At 41.4% G+C, this 12,950-nt stretch overlaps 1 protein-coding gene across 4 annotated transcripts in view; it reads left to right on the top strand.

Annotated features, from left to right (window-relative positions):
• Fgd4 (FYVE, RhoGEF and PH domain containing 4) overlaps nt 1-12,950 on the top strand; it is a 161,770-nt gene that overhangs the window by 61,089 nt on the left and 87,731 nt on the right. Inside the window, exon 1 of one of the 4 annotated variants that reach the window (XM_029470307.1) lies at nt 7,052-7,357. The exons of the other annotated variants lie outside the window; for them this stretch is intronic. The gene's annotated coding sequence lies outside the window, so the exon portion shown is untranslated. Of the gene's footprint in view, nt 1-7,051; nt 7,358-12,950 lie in introns of those variants that run through there. 4 annotated transcript variants of the gene reach the window in all.

Below are 12,950 nucleotides of genomic sequence, written 5' to 3'. Positions count from 1 at the left end.
CCTGCTCCCATTGGTTGGGGTATTCAACAGTGGCAGAGGACTTGCCTTGTTTAATATTCATGTCCTAACTTATCTACCAGGATGGGGATTTATCTAATATTGATAGCTTAGCTTGTCTACCAGGATGTCAGTCACCCACGTACATGTCTCTTTCTGCCAAGTACAATGCCAGTTCCCAGGAAGGTCTTAGGAACTTTACTTGACCACTGCTTAAAATGGAAGTCTTATTCCAAATAGTTTTGTATATTGAAATAGGTGTCTCTCTTATGTTGGGATCTGTCCCAGGGGAAGCTTATACCATAAAAGCTGATCCACAGGTGCAGGAAGTGCTGCTGGGTGGTTGGTTCAGGCCATGTTCATTGTGGTTAAACAGTTCTACTGACTTCTATGCTGATTGCCTTTCAACAGCACAGAACATAACAGAATATGTAATCAGTCTTGGCATTAGAAAGTTTCTTTATACTGCCAGGCTAGCCAGGTAACAGTTACCTAGGCCTTAACATTACTTCTAGGCCTTAATATTTTACCTAGGCCCAAGAGAGATTATATTTGTAGTATAGAAATAGGTATTTTTCTCAGTTAAACAACATTTGAAAATAAGAGAATTTTCTTTCTCAAGTGAAAATCAAGTCTTCCATTATGTTTCCTACTGTCATTTTTACTTGAACAAAATTAAGTACTAACATCCACATGGTATAGTTTTTCTTTATTGTTAAGGTATGTTTATTAATAATTTATCAAAGCTGGCTTATTATATTACATTACATTTAGTACATGGAAGTTTATTTAAAATATTATTTTATTTTTAAATTGTTTTTTTACACTCCTATTCCATTCCTCGCTCCCCATCCACCCTCCAACTGCTCCACATACGTGCACACCTCTTCCCCACCCCACCCTGTCTCCACATGGATGTCCCCACCCCCCACCCCACCTGACCTCTAAACGCCCTGGGGCCTCCAGTCTTTTGAGGGTTAGGTGCTTCATCTCTGAATGAACACAGACCCAGCAGTCCTCTACTGTATGTGTGTTGGGGGCCTCATATTAGCTGGTGTATGCTGCCTGTTTGGTGGTCCAATGTTTGAGAGATCTCAGGGGTCTAGATTAATTGAGACTGCTGGTCCCCATACAGGACTACCCTTCTCCTCAGCTTCTTTCAGCCTTCTTTAACTCAACAACAGGGGTCAGCTGCTTCTGACCATTGGTTGGGTGCAAATATCTGCATCTGACTCTTTCAGCTGCTTCTTGGTCTTTTGGAGGGCAGTCATGATAAACCCCTTTTTGTGAGCGCTTCATAGCCTCAGTAATAATGTCAGGCCTTGGGACCTCCCGTTGAGCTGGATCCCACTTTGGGCCTGTAGCTGGACCTTCTTTTTCTCAGGCTCCTCTCCATTTCCATCCCTGTAATTCTTCCAGACAGAAACAATTATGGGTCAGAGTTGTGAGTGTGGGATGGGAACCCCATTCTTCATTTAATGTCCTGTTTTCCTGCTGGAAGTGGGCTCAATATGTACCTCTCCCTACTGTCGGGCGTTTCATCTAAGTTCCCTCCTTTTGAGTCCTGGGAATCTCTCAAATCTCTGGTGCATTCTGGGAGATTCCCCAACCTCATATTTCCTAAGGTTGCCTGTTTACATTCTTTCTGCTGGCCCTCCCAGCTTAAGTCCTTTTCCCTCACCCAATACCAGATCAGATTCCTCTCATACCCCCACTTCCCCTCCAACCCCTTCCACTTTCCCTTTCAATTGTATGATATACCAGTTTATATTAGCTTTAAATAAAAATACTAAGACAGACAACTTGTTAACTTTTTAGGTTCCTATTCAGTAGAATTTGTGCTGAAATAGTATCTCTAAAGTGAGAAAAGATGAAGGGTAAGGTGGTGGCTCACTAAGGCTGCCTGCAGAGAGCAAGGAGTTCTGTGAACAAGTATACCTGGTTAGTGTGGATTATAGGTATTCTCTACAGTGGTTTGCATAACAAGCATTTTAAATTAATGGAAGCAGCAGAACCTATTTATTTAGAAGAATTCATCTGTGTGCTGACACCACTACACTGTGTTAAAGGGGTTTATTGTAAAGAGATAATTAGTTCACATTTCACAGTTTGTTCTGAGTTTTTAAAGTCTCAGAAACCAAACATAATCAATGTTCATATCTGTTCCTGAAGACGAGAAAGGCCATGAATGTACTAGAAATTGAGATTCTGCTGTTAAAAACAAACTGTCAGCCTCCTATTGTTTTTGTCTCCTCTTTATCTTTGCTTTGCAAATCTTGTCTTACTGGTATTTTATTTTGATTTTGGTTGTTTTGGTTTGTTCATTGTGTGTGTGTGTGTGTGTGTGTGTGTGTGTGTGTGTGTGTGTTTGAAAATAGTCTTACTATGTAGCCCAGATGGCCTGAAATTCATGATCTCCTATCTGGTCCTCATCATTGAATTTTTTGTTTGTTTGTTTTTGTTTTTTGAGACAGGGTTTCTCTGTATAGCGCTGACTGTCCTGGAACTCAATTTGTAGACCAGGCTGGCCTCGAACTCAGAAATCCACCTGCCTCTGCCTCCTGAATGTTGGGATTAAAGGCATGTGCCACCATGTGATTATAAATTATTATGTTCTTATTATGTGATTTTTAACAAAGAAAGGATTTTAAACATTAAGATAACTATTTTATAATATAATTGTGAATATTGATCATACATATTTCTGTGTAAGCTTCATTTGTACTTAAATTTTTTCAAATCTTATTTTTATTGATGGTTCTTAAATGCTTTAACCTCCCTTTTGGCAGACCACCCACCTGAGATAGTGGGAAAGAAAGGGAGGACATGGACCTGTTTAGAAAGGTTCTTTGGAGCAACTCCTGTCTGTGTTGTTTGGAAATTGGCAGTTCAGTTTACAGGTTAGCAGCAGCAGCTTGATCCACTTGCAAACTCTTCACAGATACACCAGCAGTCCAGTTCGGTAGAGTCAGGTTAACAACAACTGTGACATGACCTAGCAGAGGCAGCCAGGCCTCAGCACTAGGCACAAGTCAGCAGGAGGGACCAGGAGGGACACCAGGAGAAGTTCTTAGCTATGCTTCTCTCAGCAAAGCGAAGAGCAGTTAAGACACTAGATCCATAAGCGTTACACAGCTGCTGTACCAGCAAGCCCATCTCAGCCCTGTCACTGTCCGTAGAGTTCTTTTATACTATCTCCAGACATCATATGCCCTCCACAGGTCTTGCTTTCGCTTATGCATCTGTCTCAGGTGACATCACTTTGCCAATCACCCCGAGTGCACAGAAGTGGTAAGAAACTGCAGCACACCACCAGAAGGTTTTTGATTTGTTTCTCTCTATGATGTCCTGACAAATGGCTCTCAACTACACAATGTAAGGTGGACCAACACATGCATGTCCTTAGCAAAGAATCCTTCATTGTATGTCCTTTCACATGTTTGCTTTAGTAGAACATCCTTTCTCCTCTATCTGCTTCAGTGAAATGTGCTTTCTTGAGTCTGCTTAGCCTTTCACACCTGTGTCCACTTTAACAAAACACTCCTTCATGTGCTTGCCCCAGCAAGTTACCATACAACTGACTTTCCAAAGAACCCTTAAGTTTCCACTTCACCATTGTTTTAGAGAACGCAGCTGTGACTCTGATCAGTCCTCCAAGAATAGATGTTCCTTTTTCTATAAGTTTTGCATTTGGATGTCACATGGATTACCTGTTTCCTTTTGCATTGCTTCTCTAGTGTGCATGTGATTCTCTGGTTTGCTGCTGTTCTTGCTGAGCTACACCATCGCACCGCAGTAGCTCAGAGCAGTGTCTGTCCAATCACTAGTGGAAAAAATTGGTGGTGTTCCTAGGTATTGGTATTTATGAATAAAGGCTCAGCTCACACCCCATTCCTAGAGGTCAATGTTAGTTTATTTTAGTGAGTACCTAGAAATTGGTACTTACAGTGTGAAGCTGCTGCTTACAGTGTGCGAGTGCATGGGTAACTGGACAAGAAACTTCCATGGATAGAATTGAAAACCTAGAAACTACTTTGTTTGTTTATATTTGTACGTCATCTACTTGTGTACAATCGGATTTCCATTTGTAGTTTGATGTGGGAGTGGAAGCCAGAGTCCCAGGTGTGCTAAGCATGATGTCTGCCATTGAAGTCTTAGTGTAACTTCACCTTGGTTGAGCTGTCACTTTCCTGAGAATACTTTGCTTTTCTGGCTTTCGTCTATAAAGGAAACGTAAATGCAATTATATCTTAACTTGTTACATTGGCTAGTTTGTTTGCTTGTTTGTTTTGTCCTGTTTTTGAGAGAATATATTTGTGTGGGCCTGACTGTCCTGAAACTCACTGTGTAGATCAGGCTGCCCTAAAACTCAGAGATCTGTCTGCCTGCCCCCGCCTCTTGAGTACTGGGATTAAGGGTATGCATCACTACCATCTAGTTTAAATTAACTTCTTAGAGCTTGTCATTTTATTTGTATGAACAGCCAACCCTTTTTTTAATTAGGTATTTTCTTCATTTACATTTCCAATGCTATCCCAAAACTCCTCCATACCCTCCCCCCATTCCCCTACTCACCCACTCCCACTTCTTGGCCCTGGCATTCCCCTGTACGGGGCATATAAAGTTTGCTAGACCAATGGGCCTCTCTTTCCACTGATGGCAGACTAGGTCATCTTCTGATTCATATGCAGCTAGAGACACGAGTTCGGGGGGCGTGGGGTGGGGTGGGAGGTACTGATTAGTTCATATTGTTGTTCCACAGACCCCTTTAGCTCCTTGGGTACTTTCTCTAGCTCCTCCATTGGGGGCCCTGTGATCCATCCAATAGCTGACTGTGAGCATCCACCTCTGTGTCTGCTAGGCCCTGGCATAGCCTCACAAGAGACAGCTATATCTGGGTCCTTTCAGCAAAATCTTGTTAGTATATGCAGTGGTGTCAGTGTTTGGAGGCTGATTATGGGATGAATTCCCAGGTATGGCAGTCTCTACATGGTCCATCCTGTCGTCTCAGCTCCAAACTTTGTCTCAGTAACTCCTTCCATGGGTGTTTTGTTCCCAATTCTAAGAAGGGGCAAATTGTCCACACTTTGGTCTTTGTTCTTCTTGAGGTTTCATGCGGTTAACAAATTGTATCTTATATCTTGGATATCCTAAGTTTTTGGGCTAATATCCACTTATCAGTGAGTACATATTGTGTGAGTTCCTTTGTGATTGTGTTACCTCACTCAGGATGATTCCCTCCAGGTCCATCCATTTGCCTAGGAATTTCATAAATTCATTCTTTTTAATAGCTGAGTAGTACTCCATTGTGTAAATGTACCACATTTTCTGTATCCATTCCTCTGTTGAGGGGCATCTGGGTTCTTTCCAGCTTCTGGCTATTATAAATAAGAACAGTCAACCTTTTAAAACTCATAAACCTCATTTTCTCTTTAGTAAAATGATGATGATAAATTTTTATAGTAAGGGTTTAATGAAATGTCTCAGAAAGAAAGTGCCTAAGAAGCACAAAGTAAATGCTATTCAGAAAAGGAAAGCAAACCCAGGTCTGTAATTTATATATTGCCATGGAGGCTTACAATATTTAGGAGACAGAAATATTTGACTTTGACAGTGGTGAAACTTGACTGGGCTCAGTGGTGGGGTAAGCTGGGCTAATTGTTTCCCCCTGTGCAGTGAGATTTAAATAGACATGGTAGAATTTACACAGAAAATAAGGGAAATTCAGACATCTCTTTGGCTTCTCTTCAAGCAATGCTAAAAGGATGCAGCAGGTGCCACTTATATATCTATGAGTTGTATATTGTACATACAATACTAAGAGAAAAGGGACCACACACAGCTATCACACACAGCTATTTCTCACAGTGAATCCTAGCACATGGAATGGGTTGGAGGGAAGAAGAAAATGAGAAGGAAGTGGTATGGTTATATTTTAATTTAAAAGAGTATAAATTTAAATATATATCCACCTGCAGAAAACAAAAGTTATTCCTTAAATGCAAACAACCTGTAGTGTGTGTGTGTGTGTATGTGTGTATGTGTGTATGTGTGTATGTGTGGTATGTGCATGTGTGTGTGTTGCTGACAGTTGATGTGTTAAACATATGCTGCACCATTAAGCCACATCTCCACCCATATTAACTATACCTATAAACAATTATAATTCATGAATCCCTGTCAAGCAGGCACCGTTACTAAGAGTCCCTTGTGAATGAATAGCTCTGCTGAAAGAAGAGAGCAATCTTCTGGAACGGCATGCTTGATGTTTTTCTGCTGGGTTGTCAAGTGCCTTTGCCATGCAGTTGCATGCACAGTTAAGGATGCACTCAGAGCTTGTAGTGACTGAGGCAGTCTGCAGTAAAGTACAGGCCTTCACCAGGGTTACCTGGGAGTTCATTAGAAATGAGCTGGGTATGGAGGCGCACAATGCAGGGAGGCTGTGGGTGAGGCCAGCAGAGACTTCAGAATGAGCCTGTTTCAAACAAACAAACAAAAAATCTGGCTTGTCTCACTGCACAACAGTGTGTGTGTGTGTGTGTGTGTGTGTGTGTGTGTAGTTTTCATGCATGCAAGGTGTGAAGACTATTACAAATGTGAGAAAATTAATCTGTCATCCTTCTGTGGTATTATAAATACTTTAATTCAGACAGTTTGGGTATTTTATTTATTTATTTTCAGTTCTTTAAGGCTGGAAGAAAAAAATTAAAGTCCTTTCCCAATTATGTAATGTATATATTATGATGAGCAGTAAATATTTTTACCAGTTCATCTTCTGAAATAAGACTTATTTTTTTTCAGGAAATTGTTTTGTGCTATTTAGTAATTCTGCGCAGTGTATTCTCCAAAATGAGTGTTCTGTGCTAAAAAATAAAGTTACAGTAACAAAATGGCACTTGAGGTCCATTCAACTGGAGATGTTAATCTTAGTTTCCAGATCTCAAATCTGTAGCAGCTTTTGTCCAGGGCAGCAACTCAGGAGAGGAACAGCTGTGTTCCTGCAGCCTGTCCCGAGGACTGTAGTGTTTATAAACCATCCCATTCTCAATTGTACTTGAAGTTTCTGTGCTGCTCCACTGCTTATTTCACTATTATAAGTAAATGTCTCTCCATTCTCATCTACTCCTTCCCTTGAGCAACACAGCAGCAGCCCAACCCCCAGGGAGGTGTAGCAAGTAACACATGGGTTGTCCTTACACAGTGAGGTCTAAGAATGCAGCAGTCGGCAGAACATCAGCAGAACTCCAGCCAGTTCCCCACTAATAGGTCACGAGATTTTAAACACATGAGCAGAGAAAAGCCAGATATTTTCTTATTAAATCTGAGTGGATTGTTCCATGGAGTCGTGTTCACTGATGAGGTAAGTAGGTGCATTTTCTAATGTACCTTTCGTGGTGTTGTCTTACTGTGTGGACTGCTGATGAATCCGTGTGCCAGGCCAGAGTTTGGTTTTCTTTAAAGTTAAAAATAAGCCTCGTCTTCTTTTTTTCACCTACAGGATTAAAATACCTAGTCCATCACAGCATTTGTCTTTTTTAGGAAGCTTTCTCGCACTTAGGAAAATAAAAAATTGTTTGGTTAATAAAAAACAGAATCCAACTAAAAATCTCATTCAGCTGCCAAGAGGAGTGCAGATGACAAAAGCAGTTTCTCCGTTTGCTTCCGCTTCTGGTGTGAACAAAGTTTAGAAATGTTTCTGATGGAAAGAGGACGTGTTGGCCTGTGGGTCACACAAATTACGACAACCTCAGTCTTGTCTAGATAAAGAATTCTGAGGGAGTTTTATGTTCCTTGTTTATGCATGTGAGATAATGTCGTAGAGACTCGGTGTGGCTGTTGTTGTTTTACTTTGTTAATGGTAGTGTTAAGTCCCTGTGGTTCCCATGCTTATTCTAGAGAGTGAATTCAGAAGAAACTAAGTCTTTTAAACAGAAATGACATTCCACTGTAAAGTAAAAGCATAATCAGTTAGCCAGGCATGGTGGTGCACCCCCTAATCCTAGCACTTAAGAGAGAGGCAGGCTCAAGGTCAGCCTGGTCTATGGAGCTAGTTTCAGGACAAAGAAACCCTGTCTCAAAAGACAAAAGCAAATTGTAATCATGTGATAGGAAGCATCTCCTAAAAATATTGTTTTAAACGGAAATGCAAAGCTGGATCTGTTAGCTGGACTGGAGGGTTGCCATGGGTTACCCCAAGCTAGATAGCGAAAGAACGTGTCCCAGTGGCACCCCTCTCCAAAAAAACCCAAACACCAAAACTTTGAAATCTGACTAAGAAGTGATTTTATAAAGCTTTAACCCCAGCAGTTTGAGCGAGAGGCCTTCGGGTCAGCAGTTCAAGGCCAGCCTGTGTTACATGAGGCCTTGTCTCAGAGGAGGAGATCTGGAGAGCTGACTGTTTCCTCCAGAGGACCCAAGTGCTCTTTCCAGGATCCATGTCAAGCATTTTAAAATCTATCTGTAACTGCAGCCCAGCTCTACAGAATCCAATGCCTGTGCTGGCATGTGCGCGCGCGCGCACACACACACACACACACACACACACACACACACACACAATTGGAAAAGGAAATAGAGACAACTTAAAAGAATGGTTGACATGATCTTATTTCTTCAGGTATTTTCTTTCTGTTGTGGTGTGTCTAGAACCATATATTCTCCTGAAAAATGCCAGATGATGGGAAATATAGCTGGGAGTCCTCAAAGTTGCCAAAATTCTCTTACTTGTGGCAACTTTCATTCCTTCCTTCCAGGTCAGGGGACATATTGCAGAAGTCAGGTGAGGCTATTCTACCACAGCTGTCCCTACCTCTGAAGGACCCCATGCCAAGCCCTGCTCCTCTCCCTCCTAGGCAGAAAGCAGACTCCTGCTTCCACTTCTCTTGTGTGGAATTCAGGGCTTCTGTAAGGGCTCCCTGGTTGCTATAGTAACTCTACTTGTGAAATTTTAAAAGAAGAAATGCAGCAAAAGGGAAGTAACTTCTCTCATTCCATCAGTTAAGTTCTGTTTTTCTTGAAATAACTTCTATCTTCAAGCAGTTTGGTATGGTTGGCACAAATCTATGTTCCCTTCCGGAAGGTGGTTCTGGGGCAAAGGGAACCAGTATTGGAACTGAGACCCATGCCAGCATTGACAGCACTGTTGGGGAGGAGCATGGCAGCAGTGTGGCCTTCAAGGTGGCCTTTCACAATAAACCTAACGAAAAGACAGTAGCATTTCCTCATACATCAGTGGGTGATTTTATTTCTTTTAACTCATGTAAAGTAAATACATGTATATGGATTTAGTGTATCTTTTATCATATTTTGTTTGAGTTCTTTCTTTCTTTCTTTCTTTCTTTCTTTCTTTCTTTCTTTCTTTCTGGTTTTGTTTGGTTGGGTTGTTTTCATTGTTTGGTACTTTTGAGACAAGATCTGGCTAGCTTGGAATTGGATATGGAGACCAGGATGGCCTCAAATTTATAGCACAGTCCTCCTGCCTCTAGTGAGATTATAGGAATGCACCTGCAATTCTGGGCTTTGTTTAATCTTTTAAACTATAATTTAAATGTGTGTGGGTGTTTTGCTTGCATACCTGGTGCCTGAGGAGGCCAGGAGAGAGCAAGCGACTCCCTGAGGTTAGAGTTGCAGTTGTTGTGAATATAATGTAGGTGCTGAGCCAGTTCTTATGAAAGAGCAGCCAGTGCTCTTAACCATTGAGCCATCTTACCAGCCCATTTTAGCATTTTTAATGACTTCTAAAACTTTCCTTTTTAGGGCTGGAGAGGTCGCTCAGTGCTTTAGAGCACTGACTGCTCTTCCAGAGGACCAACATTCAATTCCCAGCAACCACATGGTGACTCACAACCATCTGTAATGGGATCTGATGCCCTCTTCTGACACACAGTTGTACATGCAGATAGAGCCCTCATATACATAAAATAAGTAAATAAATTTAAAAACAGACAAACAAAAAACTTTCCTTTTTAAGCTTATAGCTGTGAGAAAACTTTTTACATAAAAAGTAAATAGCACAGAATGTGCTGCATGAGGCAGTAAGACTATTGTGCAGTTCCCTTAAGAGGTAGTAAGCTGGTCTAGTTTCTTTGAACCTTAATTTTATTCACTTATTTCCTGTAGTATGATGTGAGTTCGTGAGTGCAGGCAGCAGGTGCCGTGATGCAAAGGTGGGGTCAGTGGACAACTTAGGAAGGTTTTCTCCTTCCACCACGGCATCTGTGCTGGAACTCAGTTCGTTAGGCTTGTACTGTGTTGTGGCTTAGATTAGATGCTAACTTGACACACAAGTTCCTTGAAAAGGGAACTTGGAGGCAGGGTCACAGGGGGCCTGCACTTTACATTACAATTGACAGTAAAAGATAAAATCTCAAGAATTATATTTATTTGTGTGTATGTGCACATATAAGTGCATGCATGCATCAAGCACACATGAGTGGGACATATGAGTTACTTCATGCAGCTCATTTTGGTTTGGAGAAGTGCATAAGGAAAGACAAAATGTGCAGATGAACACAGGCAGGGAAGTGGAGGCCAACAAGACTAGCTGAAGCCTGTTTATAGAAATTGGTTGGCTAGCATTTTAGCAACTGGAAATTTAATTTGGAGAAACTTACCAGAAACACTAACTGGAAAATCAAATATAAAACAAATGAAAATCTACAAAGTCTGGAAAGATTTCCTCATAAAAAAAAGGATATATAGTTTCTTTTTTTGCAAAGAAGCAGTGACATATTCCTAATAATGGCTTTTTGCAAAATGGGTGCATCGTAGGTTTTGCTTTTCTTTTTCAGAAGTACTATGATCTCTTTCAGTTCATAGAACACTTCTGACACCAAACTTGAGCATCTTTCTCTAACACCAACTTTAATACTTCAGCCTTTCCTTTGACACTAACCAGGTGTCCCCTATTTTAATTCTGATACTACGATCCCCTAGAGTTAGCCTCAGAATTCAGAGGTTAAATACACAGATCCACAAGACTGCTTCCCCTTCTGACCAGCTGGCTGTGGGAAGGTTCAGCTACTTGCTAAGGTCCATGACTTGATAGAATGGCTCACAGAACTCAGGAAAACTCTATACTGTCAAAGTTACAATAAAGGCACAGAAGTGTGTCAGGACACAGGCTCTACCTCCTGACATGTGGGTATGCATAGTCACCTCAAAGCTGTGGGAAATTGTCATTGACAGGTTCAGTCATGTGGACATGACTGATTATCAATTCAGCCTCTACAAGTGCTGCAGACCCTTTTGGTCCCTGTCTGCATAGAATGGGTCTCTAGTTGCAGGTGGACAAGGAGTCGGCGAATGACAGACAAAATCAACACAAGAGGTTGTGTAGAATCTGAATGTGTTTTCACAAAGTGTACACCAGTCTTATATAATACAGAAAACAAAGGGGTAGGATGTCACAGCAGGCAAAGTACATTGAAGTTACCTGACACAAAACAAAGGAATGACTTCAAAAGGACTTACAGGAACCAGGTAATATTTACAGTAAAGATAAAACAGCTCTGCTTAGGGTCAGCTAATGACAGGTAAGGATTTCACACCCTAGTCACAATTTGTGCTACTCCTTTGAGCCTTGTGAAAGCTAGCACCAGGGGGTTCTGCTCTAGCAGACCTCATGAATAATGCAATACCACAAACCTCCTATTTCCTAGGCCTTGATAAATTCTTATATGAGTGTAACTTGGCTGTTCTTTTAAGTATCTGTGGAGAATCTCCATTTGTCAGAAGAATTCACCAACTTGCTTCTAATATGCAATGTAGCCTGCTATACCTGGCTGTAGAGAAGATCCCTGTCTCAGTGGGATTCCCTAACTCTTACAAGATAAACCCACCTATTAGCTAGGCCATCGTGTATTCCCTTGTTTGGGTAAGACTGGCTACTGTCCTAAGTAATCACTCTGCAGACCAGCCCTGAGCTATTCCAGCTCCGTTCTTTGTAATGCTTAATTAGTTTCACTGTCTCTACTAGAAGTAAATTTGAATGTTACTGAATAGGTAACCTTTTCACTGAATTCCTAATGAATTCCAAGTTTGTCGGCTTCAAGGATTTTCTAGGATGTTGGAACATTGGTGAAGACTTAGCTATGTCTCAATTCAATCTTTAAGACACTTATAATAAAATAATACTAAAAGAGAGCACATGGATCCATACACCAGATTAACGCGGGGATAGGGTATGAGTATACGGGTTATGAGAATGCCAAGGTTCCAGGAGGTTGAGTTTCCTTGAAACTCTTTGCCTCGTGAGTGTTTCCAGGCCTCTAGGCCTGCCAAGCAGACTTCACTGGAGTGTGTGTAGCATACCAGTTCTTCTTCCCAGAAATCGTAAAGGAATGGGATTTGAAAATTTGAAATTGATCTTTCTGCCGAGGAGCCCCACATGAAGCTATCCAGGGTCTGACTTTATGGAAACACAAGAGGCTCCTGTCACCCAGGAAATTCCAAGGGTTTTTGGAACCCACTGTTAGGAGTATGTGATGCTACTGTTTCTAAGAAATTTTCAGGAGATGCTCTTGACAGAATCCAGAGACAAGGATTAAATACTATGTATTTCTGTGGCACAAATCGATCTAAAATCAACTACTCTTACTTTCCCCATCTATCCATGCTTGGCATATAAATATTGGCTGTGACTTAAACATGGTGCTATGAGCCTAAATAATTTCATGTAAAATGTTAGCAAATCTTTGTGGTACCTATTGAAAGACCCACAACGTGAGGACTCTCCCACGTTCTGACTCAGGAGAGGCGACACCCCAAAATCACCCACAAGAAACGGTCTTGCTGCAACTTGCAAGAGGATTTTTATTCGAGAGCGTTCTCGGGCCCATGGTCATACACCACGCAGGGGTAGAGGACTATGGCGCCCCGAGTAGCTGTATAAGGGGGTATTTAAAGGAAGAAACCACAACTCAAGGAAGTGGGGAGGGCGTTGTTGGAAAAAT

This window comes from Mus caroli, chromosome 16, assembly GCF_900094665.2.
Source record: "Mus caroli chromosome 16, CAROLI_EIJ_v1.1, whole genome shotgun sequence".
NCBI lineage: Eukaryota > Metazoa > Chordata > Mammalia > Rodentia > Muridae > Mus > Mus caroli.
This window is presented reverse-complemented; position numbering and strand designations above follow the sequence as displayed.